The following is an 8517-nucleotide window of genomic DNA, read 5'->3' on the forward strand; positions in this document are numbered from 1 at the left end:
ATAGAATTTGTCACTATGCTAAAGGTTGTAAAGACCTTATAAAGAAAAACGAATCGCTAAAGGTTGAAACAGTAAAATTTGAAGAGACTGTCAAAGTCTTGAAAGAACAGAATATCAGCCAGATGAAAAGGCTCATTGATCTTAAGAATGAAAACAATAATCTTGAAACTGAGCTCAAGACTCTAAAACTTGAGTCTGAGAAAAGCTTACAAGTCTTAACAAAGCTAAATAACTCCGAATCTAAATTTACAAAAATTCTTAGACGTCGAAAAGGATTCAATGATAAACGTGGTATAGGTTATAATAATGTTACACATAACTACAAGAGTAAAACCACGTTTGTTAAGAGTGCATACAAACATAGATACATAGCTACTTGTTCATTTTGTTGTAAAGAAGGACATATTAAGTTTGCATGTTCCTACAGACGTAAGGACAATTATATTATTAAAAATTCCTTTCCTTTTGAATTACGTGGGAAGTCAAAGCAAATATGGGTTTCTAAAGGGACAAGACCACCTAACATGGTCTACCCCGAATATGGTCCCAAATTTGTCACTTGCCTAGCTAAGTAAAGTTGAGAACGATTATTTTGTTTGTTTTGTAGGAAAAGCAAAAGTGGATGCTCGAGACATATGAGTGGTAATGTTTCTTTATTTTCTAAAATTAAAGAAAGATGCAATGTTTCGATCACCCTAGGAGACAAAGGTAAATGCAAAATTTTAGGTGTTGGTAAAGTTGGTAAGAATCCCTCTAAAACTATTGATAATGTCTATTTAGTTGAAGGTCTAAAATTTAATTTGTTAAGTGTGTCTCAACTATGTGATAAAGCTGACCAAGTAATCTTTGACAAAGAAAAATGCGTTGTTAGAAACCCTAACACCGGAGATACATTTATTACCGCCCTTAGACATGATAATATTTATGCTTTGAATATATACTAATGAAATTGTAGCTCAAAATTTCAAGTGCTTGAAAGCTATAACAGATGATCCAAAACTATGGCATAGACATCTTGGTCACATCAATACGCATACCATGCATGAATTAGTAAGTAAAGATCTAGTTAAGGGACTTCCAGCTCTTGACTACAAACACAGTCCTACATGTGACGCATGCATTAGAGGAAAACAAGTAAGAAGTTCCTTCAAACCAAAGAAAATGGTAAGTACTTCAAGCCCATGTGAACTTTTACACATTTATCTATGTGGTCCAATGCGTGTACTGAGCATACCGGTAAATCTTACATTCTAGTTACAGTTGATGATTATTCTAGATTTACGTGGGTTGATTTTTTAAAGAATAAAAGTGAAGCCTTGAAACCGTTCTCAAGACATTGTAAAGAAATGCAAATTCAAATGAATCTTCCAATAGTCTCGATTAGAAGTGATCATGGGAGAGAGTTTGATCAAGTAGGCTTTGACTCCTTTTGTGAAAAATAAGGTATAAACCATTACTTTTCAACTTCTAGGACACCCCAACAAAATGGCGTGGTTGAAAGGAAAAATTGAACCTTAGAAGAAATGGCTAGGACAAAGCTTATAGAAAATGGATTAGCCAAACATTATTGGGCCAAGGCTGTTAACACAACAAATTATGTCTTAAATAGGTGCCTCATTAGACCAATATTAAAGAAAACCCCTTATGAATTATTCAAAGGAAGAAAACCAAACATAGCCTACCTTAGACTATTTGGTTGCAAATGTTTTATCCATAATAACGGTAAAGATAATTTAGGTAAATTTGATGCTAAAAGTGATGAAGGTATATTTCTTGGATACTCATTAAATAGTAAAGCTTATAGAGTTCTGAATAAGTGTACAAGTATGGTTGAGGAAAGTATACATGTAGTATTATGATGAAACCGATAATGGAATATTAAGTGAAGGATTTAAAGAGTTAAACCTTAACAAACATTTTGATGATATAAGTGATGATGAATTGGATGCCAATGATCTTAGTGAAGTTAAAAAGAAAAACATGCAGGATACTATATAAAGTCTTGTTAAGGGTGAAGAAACACAGGTTGTAAACATTGAAGACTCACGACTTGATCTTGAGACCCAATCTCAACAATTGGAAACAGCTCCAGAACGTATTGATTTAGATACACCAATTAGAAAATCCTCAAATGAAGTAGGAACAAGTTCTTTGAATGATTACACACCATCCATATTACGTAGAAGACTTAGAATGTCATCTCAACATCCTCCAAAAAACATCATAAGTGATCCAAACAAAGGTACTCAAACTCGATCTTCTCTTAAAAATTTATGTTCATTTTTTGCTTTTGTTTCTCTTGTAGAACCAAAGGATATTAAAGAAGCAATACAAGAACCAGAGTGGATCATTGTTATGCAAAATTAATTAAATGAATTCGAAAGAAATAAAGTTTGGGATCTAGTTGAAGGCCCACCAGACCGTACTATCATTGGAACTATATGGGTCTTTCGCAATAAGCTCAATGAGGATGCAGACATTATAAGGAATAAAGCAAGGCTGGTAGCTCAAGGTTATAATCAAAAAGAAGTAATAGATTATGATGAGACTTTCGCTCAAGTTGCAAGGTTAGAATATATCCGTATTATGCTTGCTTTTGCTTCATACATGAATATAATATTATATCAAATGGATGTTAAATGCGCTTTCTTAAATGGTTACTTACAAGAGGAAGTATATGTTAAACAACCACCTGGCTTTGAAAATCCCGATCTACCTAATCATGTGTTTAAAGTAAACAAAGCACTGTATGGGGTGAAACAAGCTCCAAGGGCTTGGTATGACAGATTTAGCTCACATTTACTTGAAAATAACTTTCAACGACGTAAAATTAATAAAACGCTTTTCATTAAAACTAACGGAAAAGATATTCTTGTTGTTCAAGTACATGTTGATGATATATTGTTTGGAGCTACTAATGATTCTTTGTGCAAGGAATTTTCTGAGATTATGTGCAAGGGATTCGAAATGAGCATGATGGGAGACTTAACATTTTTTCTTAGACTACAAATAAAGCAAAAGAAAGATGGCATATTTATTTGTCAAAGTAAATATGTTAGAGATTTGCTAAATAAGTACAATATGGATCAATGCAAAACTGCTAATACGTCTATGAGTGCAACTCTAAGTCTAGACCAAGACATAAACGGTAAGAGTGTTGATCAAAAGACTTATAGAGGTATGATTGGTTCATTATTGTATTTAACAGCTAGTCGTCCTGATATTATGTTTAGTGTTTGCTTATGTACACGTTTTCAAGCTAACCTAAAAGAATCTCACTTAACAACAGTTAAGAGAATCTTTAGATATTTACATGGGACTAAAGACTTCGGTCTATGGTACCCTAGTTGTGGGGATTTTAGTTTGATTGGTTTTTCAAATGCTAATTATGCTGGTTATAAGATAGATGGAAAGAGCAATTCAGGATCGTGTCACTTCTTGGGAAATTCATTGATTTCATGGTATTCTAAAAAGCAAAATTCAATTACCTTATCTACAGCTAAAGCTGAATACATAGCTGCTTGCACATGTTGCTCTATAATCTTATGGATTGCACAATAGCTTCCAGATCTTGGATTTGATCTCAAAGGTATTCCAATTAAGTGTGACAATACAAGTGCAATTTGTATTACTAAAAATCCAATACAACATTCACATACTAAACACATTGAGGTTCGTCACCATTTCATACGTGATCATGTTGAAAAAGGTCATATTACTCTCTCTTTCATTTCTACTGAAAATCAATTAGCTGATATAGTTACAAAACCTTTAAGTGTTGATCGTTTTGCATATATTCGTATGGAACTTGGCATGTTAAATGATGTTGCATGAACTAAGGGGAAGTAAGGTTTTAATAGTAAAAGTAAAATGTTACTAAATACTAAGTGTGTATTTAGGGGGAGTATTTCATTTAATTTACATGATTTTAATTATCATTGCATATATGTGTGTTTATACATGTTTTTGAGGATTGAAAATTAAATTTCAATTTCTTAAAATTATTTGTTACATATAAATATATAAAAATGGGATTTACAATTAAATACCTTTAATCAATAAAGGATATTTATTTCTAAACTAATTTGTTTACTTTTTGATGAAAGTCAAAAAAGGGGAGAAATTCTGTAAATTATGTTTATGCTTTGCTTTGGTTGTTTTGCTGCTTTTGTTTATGCTTACTTGTTGTTTGCTTGCTTACCGTTGTTTTATGATTTCTTTATTATCTGTTTTAATTGTTTCATGTTCATCTATTAAAATTCATTTTAATTGTTGCTTGATTGATGTTTATAATGTTTAATTCTAGTTCATGTCGTTTAATAATCATGATACACTTTGATTTTTAAAATATTAATATGATAATATGGTGCTACAATTTAATATTTATTATTATATCTTTGCATGTATTGTGATTAGTTATTTGTTTACTTGTGATAATAGTTTATCTTATTAATGATTTCAATATCCATGCATGAAAATTTATTGGTTTATTCTATTCTGATTTGAAACTCTTTTCAAAGTCTTGAAAAATTTCTGCTTAATGATATCTTGTTATTCTTATTATATTTTTCAATTCATGTTAACATAGTAATATGATTTAGGAAAATATGGTTTTGACTTTCATCAAGAGGGAGATTGAAGACTCAACTCTCTTAAATGATGATAATTCAAAACACATATTAATTAAACAAATAAATTAAGTAATTATATTTAGATGTTTAAGATTGTCCAAAATCATATTAAATATAAAGTGAATAATTGATATATATTTTAAGTTCGAAATATTTTAAATGTTGGTAGTAAACTAGCTAAGATTGAAATATGCTTGAAATACGTTTAAATAACTTCAATTTTTCTTAAGGTTGAATTTATAAGTTTTGAAATAAGTTTAAATTTTTTTAAGATATTATGTTTAAGATAAGGTTATTTTCGTCATTATCATTTGAAATATTTTAATAGGTCAAAATATATTAAAATTAACTTTGAAATATTTTAATAGGTCAAAATATATTGAAATTAAGTATGAATTAAAATAAAGTATGTTTGAATAATTTAAACGTTTGGATATATTATGCTATTAAATTTGAATTTGAATTAAAATGTGTGTTGAAGATATTTAGATGATTAAATGTAAAAGTATAAGTTTCACACGATTTGTAATTAAGAGTACACGGTTTGTTATTAACAATTTTAAAATTAAATAAGTTGTTAAGCTATGCTAATTAAAGACTTTTCTATAAATAAGATGACAATTTAAATTGATACTAAAAATAGAAAATAACAATTTAAATTAATGCTCAAAATAGGAATTGATTTTGAATAATTATTTACACGTTATATTATCTGGTTTTACCTAGTTTTCAATATCTTGTATGAGTTCTAATGTGGCAGCACAACATTGGTTATTTTTAAATAAAAACATCACATAGCTCAGTGCAACGTCAGTTTGAGGTAAAGCTCAAGATCTTGAAGACTAGCACAGATTAACCAGATCAACAAAATTGGCGGATGAAGCTTTCTTGTTCTTCAAGGATATGTTGAGGTGTGAAATATAATAAATACAAGGCTTCATTCAAGGATTAAGATGGCACCTCTTCTTACAATTTTCTCTCTGGTGGAAATAAGATCTAGTATTCTCAAAGTATTCAAAAGAGTTGTAATTCTTAGTTCATCCAGCTCTTACAATTTGTAATAGGATTAAGTGTTAAAAAGAGTTAGATTTTCCATAGTTAATACTCCTAACTTAAGAACACTTTTTAAAGTGTTCAACTTATAATCTCTATTGTGAGATTTGGGATTTGATTTTATTAAGGGACTTGTAAGACGTTCTTCAAGGGGAAGAACGTAGTAAGAGAAGATAAAGAGATCTTCTAGGTTGTCTTCAAGTCTATTAATAAAAGGCGTTGAATCTTACGGGTTGGAAGAGAACCAATAGGTGGGGAGTAGGTTATTTAGAACCGAACCTCGTTAACATATCGTGTGTTATTGTTTAAGTTTATTTCCGAACATACGTTATAGTTTCATTAATCGACCTAAAACTCTTCCAGAAAACAATTTTGAAAGGTCACCCAAGCTCTTGAGCTAACTTTCCTGAAAAAAATTTTAAACGGGCATACACTCACTAGTGGAAAAAACCTCGTTTTCTGCAGTTTTTTGGTCATTTTTTGCTGCGGTTTCGGGCCCCAGCAATAGTGATAGCAGCAAATGTCCTACTTTAAATGCTGCGGTTGAAAACCACAGCAAATAAGAGCATTATTTACTGCGGTCAAAGGCAAAACCGCAGCAAATAAGGAGTGGTATCTGCTGCGGTCAGGGGCATAACCACAGCAAATAAGTGGCATTATTTGCTGCGGTTATGCCCCTGACCGCAGCAAATACTTTTATTTTTTTTTTCTTTTTCCGTTTGTTCCTTATAATAATCCAATAATAATACAATGTAATAACAGTGATTAATCCAATGATAATCACAGATAATCAACAATAATCTCATTGTAATAATAAACTCTCGCTCGTATATATATAATATAATATTATGTACGTACATATATATATATATATATATATATATATATATATATATATATATATATATATATATATATATATATATATATATATATATATATATATATATATATATATATATATATATATATATATATATATAATATACATTAAAGTATAAAAAATAATTTATAATAATTACAATTTATCAAGGACAAATATTAGCAAGATACGCGGCAATCTTGTCTTTTAATTAGCGCATCTCGCCACTTCTCAAAGGGCGTGTTTCCCTAGGAATGTCTTTTAAAACCTATAATATAATATAAAAATAAAAGATTAATATAGAAACATATATTACCAATAATATATTTAATTAAGAACGTAACAAATACTTACGACATCTATATTTTCGACTCCAAAATCTTTCACGGATTGTATAATATCGTCCATATACTTCAGCGCGTAGTAGCCGCAGTTAACGGAAGCAGAAGGTTGTTGAAAGCACTAAGAGAAAATAGATGTTAGTGTCAAAAACGGTTTAATACGCATAAAATGGCAACTTAACACGTAATTTCTAGCATATGACTACGATTTTCAATTCTAACCACTTCAACACATTAATATATACCAAATAGTGTTTTGTGCCAAGTTTCGTGCAAAACAAACCAAGTTTGAGCTACTTTACGCGCGAAATTGACAAAAACGCTTAAAAACCCTTAAAATCGCAACTTAACACCTAATTTCTAGCATATGACTATTCTTTTCATTTCTAACCATTTCAACACAATAATACATGCCAAATAGTGTTGTGTGCCAAGTTTCGTGCATAACAAACCAAGTTTGACCTACTTTACGCGCGAAATTGACAAAAACGCTTAAAAACCCTTAAAATCGCAACATAACACGTAATTTCTAACATATAACTATGATTTTCAATTCTATCAAATTCAACACAATAATATATACCAAATAGTGCAGTGTGCCATGTTTCGTGCGTAACAAACCAAGTTTGACCTACTTTACGCGCGAAATTGACACAGCAGCAAACTAGCGACCAGACCACCTTGCACGACACGTGGAGACCAAACCTACGCATCCAGGACCTAGGCTAAAGTGGAAATGGAATCTTGGTACTTGGATCTAGCTATCAAGGTCCTAAACCCATTCTAATAATCCCCGTGGACTCCTAAAAGCTGAGCTGAAGGAGGGCTGCTCGACAGTATGCTAGATCAGAATTCTTTAAGTGTTTGCGGTTGTTTCGTGTTCTTTTCATGATCATTTTTAGTTTTTGTCTGTGTCATTAATCAAAGCTTACGCACAACATTAATCCTTGCATAACCAAGGCCTTAATCAGCCCCGGTTTCGCATCAAAACCAAGTTTGAGCTACTTTACGCGCGAAATTGACAAAAACGCTTAAAAACCCTTAAAATCGCAACTTTACACCTAATTTCTAGCATATGACTATTATTTTCAATTCTAACCATTTCAACACAATAATATATGCCAGATAGTGTTGTGTGCCAAGTTTCGTGCATAACAAATCAAGTTTGACCTACTTTACGAGCGAAATTGACACAGCAGGAAACTAGTGACCAGACCACCTTGCACGACACGTGGAGACCAAACCTATGCATCCAGAACCTAAGCTAAAGTGGAAATGGAATCTTGGTACTTGGATCTAGCTATCAAGGTCCTAAACCCATTCTAATAATCCCCGTGGACTTCTAAAAGCTGAGCTGAAGGAGGGCTGCTCGTCAGTATGCTAGATCAGAATTCTTTAAGTGTTTGCGGTTGTTTTGTGTTCTTTTCATGATCATTTTTAGTTTTTGTCTGTGTCATTAATCAAAGCTTACGCACAACATTAATCCTTGCATAACCAAGGCCTTAATCAGCCCCGGTTTCGCATCAAAACCAAGTTTGAGCTACTTTACGCGCGAAATTGACAAAAACGCTTAAAAACCCTTAAAATCGTAACTTTACACCTAATTTCTAGCATATGACTATTATTTTCA

The sequence above is a fragment of the Amaranthus tricolor genome, chromosome 2 (assembly GCF_026212465.1).
Source record: "Amaranthus tricolor cultivar Red isolate AtriRed21 chromosome 2, ASM2621246v1, whole genome shotgun sequence".
Taxonomy (NCBI): domain Eukaryota; kingdom Viridiplantae; phylum Streptophyta; class Magnoliopsida; order Caryophyllales; family Amaranthaceae; genus Amaranthus; species Amaranthus tricolor.